The following is an 11,589-nucleotide window of genomic DNA, read 5'->3' on the forward strand; positions in this document are numbered from 1 at the left end:
TGATTATGGGAACAGACATCGTGTCTCCAGAAGGTCCTGTTTCCCTCCCTACTTTCCCTTGAGCTATGAACAGGCTAATGACCCTTACTCATAAAAGATTGACCTTTACATGTACCATTCTGTTTCTACCATTGCGTTAGTCCAAGATGTTCATACAGCTCAACATGCAAATCAACTAACCAAAAATGTCTCTCATGCCCTAGCTATTCAAGAAATCATAAAAGTAGACACAAAGGTAAATGCACTTGAAGAGGCTATTCTATGTATTGGAAATGAGCTAAACTCTTGAAAGGTATGGTTGGCTCTCCGGTGCAATAAAGCATATAACTGGAAAATCAAGTCTTGCCCGGAGACAAAGAGCCTAACTTAGAGAAAAGGAACAGATAAGGGCAGAAGATAAGTTAGTACATACACCTTTGCTAACTGATGGTGTATAGCAGCCCCTTCCCTAAGGCTTACTTTCCACAAACACCTTCCCTTACCCTGGCAGCTGTGATGAGGATGGATAAGAGTATCTACAAACCTATGACTTAATCTTAGCGTTATTAAAATGTGAACACCTTGTTATTTTCTTAGTTACTCAACCTCACTATAATTGGAGCAGTTCTGCAAGAAGACTTCTGTAAAACCTGTTTCTGTACATTTTCCAAAAACATCTTATCACAAAGAGCTATCCATTGTAAAAATTCCATTTCCTGATGCCATGTTAACATTTGACCTATAAATAAAGACACCAAAACCAACAGGACGGAGATGCCTGCCTGGTGATCAGAAAGGATCTCGGGGCTCTCTCTCTCTCTCGCCGACACGGTCCATCCTTCAGGGACCCCTGGACCTGCCGGAGCTGGCCTCTGACACATCTCAAAACATTTCATATGCTAATCACCAAAATGGAATGACAGTTGTTATTAAACTGGCAACTAGATTGTATTATTTAATATGTGAATAAATAAGCACATATATTGCTGTGCTACACATGTGTTGTTTTAGTAATTTGGTAACTGTATTTCAGTTTATTTGGTTCATTTTGTAATCCAGTGTATTTGACTATGTTTACTACGAATATTAAAGACATAGGATTTCATAAAAGATTATTCTGAGACTCTAGACTGCCAAAGGGCTCTATAGAACAGAAATATTTTTGAACTCCCAAAATAGAGTTATACACAAGATCAAGGATATATATAAAAACATAGTATTGAGTATTAACATAAATTACAGTGAGATCTGATCTATAATATCATTTATATATATTGAAAAGTCAATATACACTATATATTTTAAAATATATACAGACATACCTAAACAGGCTAAGGAAGAAAGTGAAGAGTAAGTACATATTTGTGTATTTGAAAATAATTCAGGTAGACAGATTAGGCATAATAGATCAAAGTAGTAAAATAGAGACATTGTAAAAACCAATGATGATAGGTGTCAGCATATGAGGACCAAAAATGAAAAATAAAATGAAGATTAGTTTCCAGACCCATAACCTCCAATGAGTCAACCAACTCCAAGAGAATCCTTAAGAGACAGTCCTTTATATCTGAATTCACAACTGTCACACTCTGTTTAGGTAGAATAAAAAGGATTGTTGCTCTCCCTCCCACTCCCTCCTCTTTTCTCTCTCTCTCTCTCTCTCTCTCTCTCTCTCACTCTCACTCTCTCTCTCTCCTTTAACAGGAAGAGTTCTAACAGATGTATTCTAGGGTTTCCTGTTTCTGCTCTCATCAACAGAGCCAAGAATTGTTTTTCTTCACCACTTGTGACTTCATCAAGCTTACAACAACCCCTTTTCTAAAATATATGACGCTTGTCTGACCAGCACAATTGGCCTTTTAATAGCTCCTGAAATGAACAGACAAAATGTTGGCCCACGAGTATGCCTATACATTGAACCAAACTGCGAGTGTACACTATTTCTTTATCAGAGATCACATTCTATATTCCACTTGAATTCCCTACAACCCTTCATTTTAATCCAGACCTCACAATACATTGCTACAAAATACTTGTTAGTTAAATATACATTAGTATTATTTGACAGAAAATAAATCATAACTTTCTTTGTATAAATACTGGTTCATTGATATCTTTGGCATGGAAAAGCCATATAAGCTATTCCATACCTGTCAAGATTTCTTTTAGTGGATTTGAATGCGTATACTATCTTTCATCATTTACCACAAATATACCCTTTCTTCTTATGAATTTCATGGGATTGGCCAGCATCAGGGTCTCATGAGCCATCTTCTTAGTGTAATAGTTTGATGTACTATTTTTTCCTTGACCAGGCTGGTTACTCTGCTTGTGTGTGTTTGTCTACATGATGAATAAGGGAATCTATTCAGAAAGTATTTCATCCTCACCTGTATAAAATTTACTACCTTTAATTCATTAGAATGTGCGTGCTGTAATGGCTGGGTTTTTACTATTGGTTCTCTTAAAATAGCTTCATTGGATGGTCTCAATAAATATGTGTTGAGTGAATTATATCAGTAATAAAGGAAAAAATAAGGTGAAAATTTTAGATTTATGTTTGAATCTCCTATAGCAGTCATCAACCTGCACCCCTGAGATGGGATGCCAGATCCTGAAGTTGTTATCTAAGCATGTAACCCTGGTGATTATGGTTTTTTCTTTACTCTTGTCTCTATTATTTCCATTTTCCCATAATGGGAATTTACCGTAAGATTTTCTAATATTTTTTTTTAAGTTTACTCCTTTTATCAGGTGGTTTTTTTGCTTAGAGCCTACCAATTTTTGATGAAATATGATGATAATCTTTAAATCTGATTATTCAGGAGCTGTTAAAAGCAAAATAGTATTATCATCTCTGCAATTTGTTCTAATTTTTTAGAAAAAATACTATAATTTGCTACTTTAAATCATGTTACATAATGTTCTTTTTAAATATATATTAATTCCAGTTTGAAAAGATGCAAGTCTTCAATATATTCTTCTGTCACCTATCCCTTTACTTAATTTTCAAACTAATGCTGAGATGTCCATATGCTAAACTTTTATAATCTTTCATTCTCAAAATGTTTCCCTATGTAGTTATTGAAACTAAAAAAGAGATCATTTTACTTGGTTTCATTATATGTTGAATTCTAGACTAGATCTTCCCAATACTTATTGCAATCAAAGATATACAAGTTGTATAAAGAAAAAAGATTGTGGAAATAACCTACTAATGATATAAAAGAATGTGGGTAAAGACAAACAGTCTGGGTGAGGACAAACAATATGCATAATCTATATGAATTTTTTAAAAGTTTTGGGGCTCCTGGATGGCTCAGTGAGTTGACTCTGACTCTTGATTTTCGCTCAGGGTCATGACCCCAGGATCCTGGGAGTGAGCTCTGTATAGTGTTCCACACTCAGAATGGAGCCTGATTAAGATTCCCTCTCTCTCCCTCTGCCCCTCTCTTGCACTCTCTCAAATAAAAAAAAATGTGGGGCACATGGGTGGTTCAGTCTTTTTAGTGTCTGACTCTTGATTTCAGCTCAAGTCATGATCTCGTCTTTTGTGAATTCAACCCCACATTGGGCTCTGCACTGACAACGTGGAGCCTCCTTGGGATTCTCTCTCTCTGACCCTCTCCCACTTGTGTTCTCCCTTTCCCCCTCTCTCTCTCCTCCCTCCCTCCCTCTCTCCCTCCCTACCTCCCTCTCTCTTCCTCTCTCTCAAAATAAGTAAACTTAAAAAATTTGTAACAGTGCTAAATCCAGTTATTCAAAAAAGAGGAGAAAAAAATGGGAATAGGAAACAAAAGTGCATATTCTAATAGAGCTAGGAGATAATTAAATTAAGAAAACATGGACAAAAACTTTGAATGTAGGATGTAGGACAAGAAGAATGGCAAGAGACCAGTTTCATCAGGTCAATACATTGCTTGCCATTCTTATTTAAACTATCTCACTTTCCAGATTGGAAAGGTGAGTTTCTAATTAGTTTCATTTTCATGAGTCAAGGCTCAATCTCTTTAAACAATCTTTGGGTAATGATCATATCCCCACTTTGATAAACTTCAGGGAAATTGAAGAACCAAGTATTAAATAGGTGGTTATGAAATTGTGCTCAACCACCTGTTATCTGACTTCTGGCTGACCCTGGTAACAAAGACCAGTGTACTTCAATTTGTGCAAGTGATACAAATATAATCAACCCCTAATTAACACTGGGCATTTTTCTCTCAATCATGCAATCTGATATTCTCTTCTTAATCTTTGGTATATTTTATATCTCAGTGAAAGATTATAAAGAACCTGCAACTTAGTCCTAAAAAATGTATGTATAATGACTACAATGGGAAGGACTATAACGTACCCCCACTTTATTTACATGTTTATTTAACTTGTTTATATTTATTTGCCTTAGGGCTAAAACAATTGCCTGTGTAGATCTGCTAAGGCATTTTTTTATGTTAAAAAAATCTCAAACTTTGGTGTCCATCAGAATTTTCTGAGGGATTATTAAAAAAGAATTCCAGGAGCACCTAGGTGGCTTAGTCAGTTCAGCATCTGACTCTTGATTTCAGCTCACAGTATGTGAGTTAGAGCACTGCAGTGGGCTCTGCACTGACAATGCAGACCCTGCTAAGGATTCTCTCTCTCCCTCTCTCTGCCCTTCCCCCACTCACTCACTTGCTCTCTCTCTCTCTCTTTCTCTCAAAACAAATAAACTTAAAAAAAAAGAGAGAGAGAGAATTCCAGATCCCAGGTCCCACTTCAGAACTATGAAATGAGAATCTTCAAGGCTGGATCCTAGATGTTTATGGTTTTAACTAATTTGTGAGGTGATATGGATCTAGGCCTCAAGGATGAAGGCTGGCTGTTGTAACTGTAACAAGTTCATCAGGTGATTTCAGATGTAGACCCACACTTGAGCACCATACAAATGAACTTCTATTTAGCGGACACCTAGAATCAGTCTTGAATGAAGCATCATAACTTTGAGCTTACTATCCATTTCTGTGATGTAGTAACAGGACTTTTTCCTAACATAGGAATCTCATAAAAATGTCAGTGAAAACTGTTCTGGAAATATAAGCAAAGAGACAAGAATTACTTTTTTCTTGTTGTCTATGCTGGTCTCAGATTGGTCCTATTCTTTCTTTCATTCATTTTTTAAAAAATACCAAGTATCTATCGTTTGTATGTCGGTGTATACACACACACATATATACATATACATATCTTGTTCCCAGCTTGTGTCCCAGCATATGTAGGGAACAAGATAAATGCCACTTCTATATTATGGAGCCAACATGTTGTAGTAGTTAAGGGTGCAAGTTCTGGAATCTGACATCCTGCTTCTGAAATCTGTCTCTGGTATATAACAACTTGGTAAGTTCTTTTTCTAGTCTAAGTAACTTACTGCTTTTTTCATCTGGAAAATGTGATTATTGATACATATTACTAAGATTGGCATAAAGATTAAATCCTTGGCTCATGAATATTATTCCACAAAGACTGTTTACTGACAAACAGATAAAATTATTCTCTCACATAACTGTTTTTACTGTTTGTTCCATTATCTTTTTCATATTTAGCTTTGTTTAGTGTTTTACATTTTACTATCCTAAGTGTGTCATAGAAGTAAAAATTTCTGTTTTTTAAAAAGAAATGTTCCCTATTTAATATTTTTATTATCTCTATCTTAGGTACTGGAGAGCCAAATGCTTAATGCTGTATGTTCTCATTAAATAGATATTAAGCTGAATTACATTATAAATCAAATCATATATAGAATATGTATGTATCTGTGTTTGTGTCTGTATGTGTTACCTACATACACAAATTGCCTCACAATTTAGCAGCTTTAATATCTGACCATTTCTATGGGTTAAGAATCTTGAAAGCGATAAGCCAGGTCCTCTGCTTTAAGATCAATCACAAGGTCTTGTAAAGGGCTGCAGACCCATTTGAAGGCCGGTTTTGAAAGGATTCACTTCTAAGCTCATTTATATAGTTGCTGGCAAGATTCAGTTCCTCATAGACTATTGTCCTGACTGGTGGTTGTCCAGAGGCTGCCTCCAGTTGCTCACCAGGTGTGACTCCTCAGCTTATCAGAATAAGCAAGTAAGGAAAACCTAGGGAGAGAGTACTAGCAAGATGAAAGTTACAGACTGTTGTACCCTAATCATAGCTGTGGTCTTATTTATTCTAAGTGGCTAGATGCTGCCAGTATGCAAAGTGGGGGGTGGTGTATACAAGACTATGAATGCCAGGAATTGGTGATCCCTGGGAGCCATGTCAGAAGCTGCCTACCACTATGTATATTGATGTAGCATTTGTAAAATAAGTAGCCAGAGAGTGCTTAATTGAACCATTCTTATAAAGCATTCTCAAACTCTAGCCTGCATTCTGGGAAAATCTCCAGGGTTTCTGATTCAGCAGGTCTGGTGTGGGACTTTATAACCAGCCGTCGTCAGCTGATGATGTTGCTGCTGGTTTGGGAATCAAACTTTGAGAAATCATATTTTAGAGGATATAACATGTTTTACTGCACAAGGGTAACCAAAACTCACTTCCTACTGTGAGTTCATTTGTCAGACAATCTGGCAGTCCTCCTTTTCCTTGCTGGGATAGCTACCTTACCTGTTGCCATGTGCGGCCATTTCTGAAAGAGACACTAAGAAGGTTTCTTCTTCTAGGAGCTGTTTTTCCTTACTAGCTCCTTTATAGATTGGTAGATAAATGAGGATCCAGGGATTTTGTAGGGTGCTAAAAAATTGTAGACATCCCGTGTCTAGAGTTCTCAGAAAAACTGACACTTTGGAAGAACATTGAAGAACAGGATTTTGAGAGAGAAGGAGAGTCATTGAGTGACCTAATAAAACCTTTTTTTTTTTTTGTCCATTGCAGTACATTCTTCATTTCCACACAAAGAAAGAAACCTAAAAGGCCAATTAACACCCGGGAAAGCACTTTGGAATTGCTTTCTAAACTTGGTGTAATGAAAACAAATGGACATTTTGATTAAATAGATATCATTAGGATGACATGTTATGATCGCAACCCCTGGTTAATGATCTAATTAAGGCCAAGAAAAATTCATTATGGACTCTCATTCAAATAATTCATTTTACAGAGAAAAAAAAAACACTATCTGTTTGTTTAGGATAGAAAGACTGTCCTCAATGAATGAAGAAAATAAATTCAAGCCTGAGAACTTTATAACTATCTTTATTTCAAAGAAAGAAGAGAAACAATAAGGGAAGAGGAAGAGAAAAAGTAAGACGAATAAATGGAAAGCACAAACTAGTGGGAAGAAAAGAGCCTAGGTTTTCAATGCATTTTTGCCCTTTCCAAGCAACCATTCCTTACTATAGTTACCTTAGCTTTTCCATTCTCTCACAATGGAAATAATTGGGTGATAAGTGGATGGAGTAAGATAAATACAACCACATAGGATTTTGGAGGTGCATTATCATATCAAGGAGGTTAAGACAAAGTCAGGAAGCCAGAAAGCAGACAAAAGAGTGCAAGAATTGCATATGGGAGATCAGAAGAGGAAACAGATAGAAACAGAAGAAACAGAGATCAGATAAGAAACAGAGATAACTGCATGGGAACTGGACAGTTAACTTTATGCATCAACTTGACTAGGCTAAGGAATCTCCAGGTAGCTGATAAAACATTATTTCTTGATGTGTTTGTGAGGGTATTTGTGGATGAGATTAGCATTTGAATCAGTTGACTGAATTAAAGAATAAATTTGCCAGGACGCCTGTGTTGCTCAGTTGGTTAAGCACCCGACTCTTGATTTCAGCTTGGGTCATGATCTCATGATTCATGAGTTAAAGCCCTGCTTTGGGCTTCATGCTAACAGCCTGGAGTCTGCCTGGCATTCTCTCTTTCCCTCTCTCTTTCTGCCCCTCCCCTGGTTGCACTCATCCTGTCTCTCTTTCTCAAAAATAAACAAACTTTAAAAAAAGTAAATTTTCCATCACCAATGTGGATGTGCATTATCCAATCCATTGAGGGCCCAAATAGAACAAAATGGTAGAAAGCAAACTCTCTCTCTCTTCTTGACATGAGATATGCATCATTTTCTGCTCTCAGACATTGGAGCTCCTGGTTCTCAGGCCTTTGGACTCCAGGACTTATATTCTCAGGCTTTCATTCTTGGTTGGGCTGGGAGAGACACATCAGCTCCCTGGTTCTTAGGTCTTTGGACTTAAACTGAATTATACCACTAGCTTCCATGGTTCTAAAGCTTGCAGAAGGTATATCATAGCACTTCTCAGGCTCCAGAATTGAATGAGCCAATTCCCATAATAAATCTTTTTATCTATCCATCTATCTATCCATCCATCCATCTATCCATCCATCCATCTATGTATCTATGTATCTATGTATCTATCTATGTATCTATGTATGTATGTATGTATGTATCTCTCTCTATCTATAGATAGATAGATATAGATAGATAGATATAGAGATATATATATCCATCCATCCATCCATCCATCCATCCATCCATCCATCCATGTATCCATCCATCTATTGGTTCTGTGTCTCTGGAGAACTCTGACTACAAAATATTGAGAGAAAAGGTAAAGGGAATGGCCCTAAAATTAAAGCAGGCAGCATCTATGAGATCCCTACATAATTAAACATGTAGTTTTCTTGGAGATAGTGTTTCCCCACAAAAAGTTGAATATCATTGAAGCCTATAATCAAAGGACTCTGCATTCACAAAGTTATTGTGTGTCTCTTGGCTAAAGTCTACACCTAAATATATGAGAAAGAGAAAGAAGGAGAGAGAGAAACTATTAAATCATTGAGTAGTTTTCACTGGGAAGACTTTAAGATCAACTCACCTAAAAAACTTAAAAACAAAAATTTAGCAGCATTGCCTGTGGCTTTGCCAATGGCAGTCTGTATACTGTATTGTAACAGGGGACACAGAAGGGGGGTTACAGCTAACTGTTGTCAATCTTCTTTCTTGTGCCTTTGAACATAATATTTTGAGCCAACCCATTTGACCCTGCCTTGTTTTCTTAGGCCTAGCTGTGTAGACTGTTAGGACCTCAACCATTTGAACAGGGAAGGGAAAAAAATGGAGGTTGAATTGGGCAGGATGATGAATAGGGAAATTAATCTATTTATGGATGTGGCCCCTTAATGGTAGCCAACTAATGTACAAATTCTATGAATTATTCTTGATTAGATAAAGTGTTAATATCTGACAGGACTGAATACAGATGGTGTAGTCCAAACGGTTAAGTTAATACTTACACAAATGGTGATTCTGTATTCTATTATGAGTATAAATAATGACTTTGTTCAGGGGCTGAGCATGATCAAATTTGATGAGATACTTGTAAAAATTAAGCAGAATGACAAAACCTCTACTCTTAGAATAGAAATATACACAGAAAACAAGGAAAAAAAGATGAATCAAAATAATTGGACCATCGTGATGGGAAAGTTGAAGGTTGTGACTTACATACTCACAGATGCCAAGGTTTTGCCACTGGCATGGTGGACTAAATCAAGAGTCTACTGTTTAGAGCTTGCTGATATCTGTTTTGCCCAGTTCCTACTAGCTGGGATGGTTGAAAACATCCATCAGTGTAACACTCAAGATGAGTAAGGCAAGGTTTGACAGAACATCCCGCCACTGTTTGAGATCATTGTCTCTGCTTCTTTCTGCTCATGGAGCTGCCTGACTCCTTCTTGCTGCCTGCCTACTAGCCTAGACAGTCCCGTGTATTGTAATATTACTTCTTCCAGTCATAAGTATATAATCTTGTTACCACTTCCTTAACAGCCAGAATGGAAAAGAATCGTTTGTTTGTTTGTTTTGAAGAGTGTACTTGAAACCAATATTCCCACAAAGCTTTGTGGTACAGTAGATAAACCACAACTTCTGGAGTCAGGCAAAAACTGAATTAAAATACTTAACTGCTATTGGATCTTGTGTATAACCTGAGGTTTGGTTCCTTATCTGTAAACCAATATAGCATTGTCTACCTCATGGTGTTACTGAGATGATTAAATGAGAAACAAACAAAAAATCAAATGCCTAGTATACTAGCTAATACTCAACAATTATGATATTTCTCCCCATGACATATCATCTTTATATTTCTCTTATTTAAGGATTCATGACATTCACCTTTCTCCTGTTTATGTACTCATTTTTGGGGCTCCCTTAGCATCTTACCTTCAAGCACAATACATGTTACTGGGTTTATTTTACTCTGGGTTGGCAAAGTGGGTGCCTGTTTGTGGCTTATGGGGAAAAAATTCCATTTAACCAGGGTTTCATTACCAACCCAGATTATTGAATATCTAAAATAAATTCATAAGTTGTTGGACACAAGTAGGATTTAAAAGTCAGAAAGCTGAGAAGTTAAGACAGCTTTGACAATTTGTATATACCTTGAAATTTTGTATATAACTTTTCAGGAGTAATATAAACTTTAATTCATGTCATTTCCATTTTATTGTAGAGTTAATAAAAACTGGAACTCTATAAATTTGGGATCTCGTTAACTGATGTAAATATAATCTGCCTATCCTTTCTCTTGCCAAATGTGTTTTGTCTTTGTTATTCTGTTTGTTTTTTCCTGATATGTTTTATTTTATTTTGTATTGTTTGGGTTTGCCTTACAGTTGTTAAAATGAAAAGTAGTTAAAATATCTTGAAGATGAGAATATTAATGAATAATGTTTGACATCTCATACAGTCAAATAATATAATGGGTCAGGGTCTTTGCAATTTTAGGATGCTATTGTGCTGTTTGAAATAATTTTACTGACTGTCAACTATCTTTATATGAGGTCTGAGAAGAAACAATTTTAAACATTTTGAGACTGTGTAGAAACATGGATTATGCTTAAGTGGTAATCACAGAATTGAGCTAGTCCACTTCAACCAAAATATATAAATGAGGTGCCCAAACATTTTTTGATAGGAAGGATAATTTACTTGTAGAGATAATCCTGTTCAGTTCTAATAGGAATATTGATAAGAAAAAGTCAAAGCATCTAGAGTCTTAATAAACAGAAATTTGGTAAGGATCATATTGTGAGATAATTGTAAGACATATGGCCATTTAACGAGGAAAGCTATTGGATTCTATACACCAAAGAAATTAGTTTTTCATAGTGATAGGTCCTCAAATAGGAAGCTTTAGGGCAAGAATGTCGTCAGGTTAGATAAGTAAGTCAGCTCACAAAGCTGGGCTGAGCCTTCCCAGAATAGTATCCTTGTTCTTTTTCCTAATGAAAGAGGAATGAAGTACCTCTGAAGTTTAGCATTCATTCAGGTAATCCTGAGAACCCTTCTAGATGAGGTCAACATAAGACTCTTCAGCAGGAATGAGGCTCTAAAGTGGTAAGGCTGTAAGATGGCCTATATGAAGGTTAGTTATAAGTCCTCAAGGATGATTTCAGGCCACCCCTTTTCTAGAATTTTTAGGAGAAAACCACATCAAAAATTATAGATTTATTGGCATAAAAGCTAAGGACTGATAATGTCAAGTATATTCTGAACATAATATTTATCATATCCCCCCTTATAATGTATAGTTATATGTTGATAAAGAGGAAAATTTCTATATATTG

Source organism: Crocuta crocuta, unplaced genomic scaffold (genome assembly GCF_008692635.1).
Source record: "Crocuta crocuta isolate KB4526 unplaced genomic scaffold, BGI_CrCroc_1.0 scaffold36, whole genome shotgun sequence".
Lineage (NCBI taxonomy): Eukaryota > Metazoa > Chordata > Mammalia > Carnivora > Hyaenidae > Crocuta > Crocuta crocuta.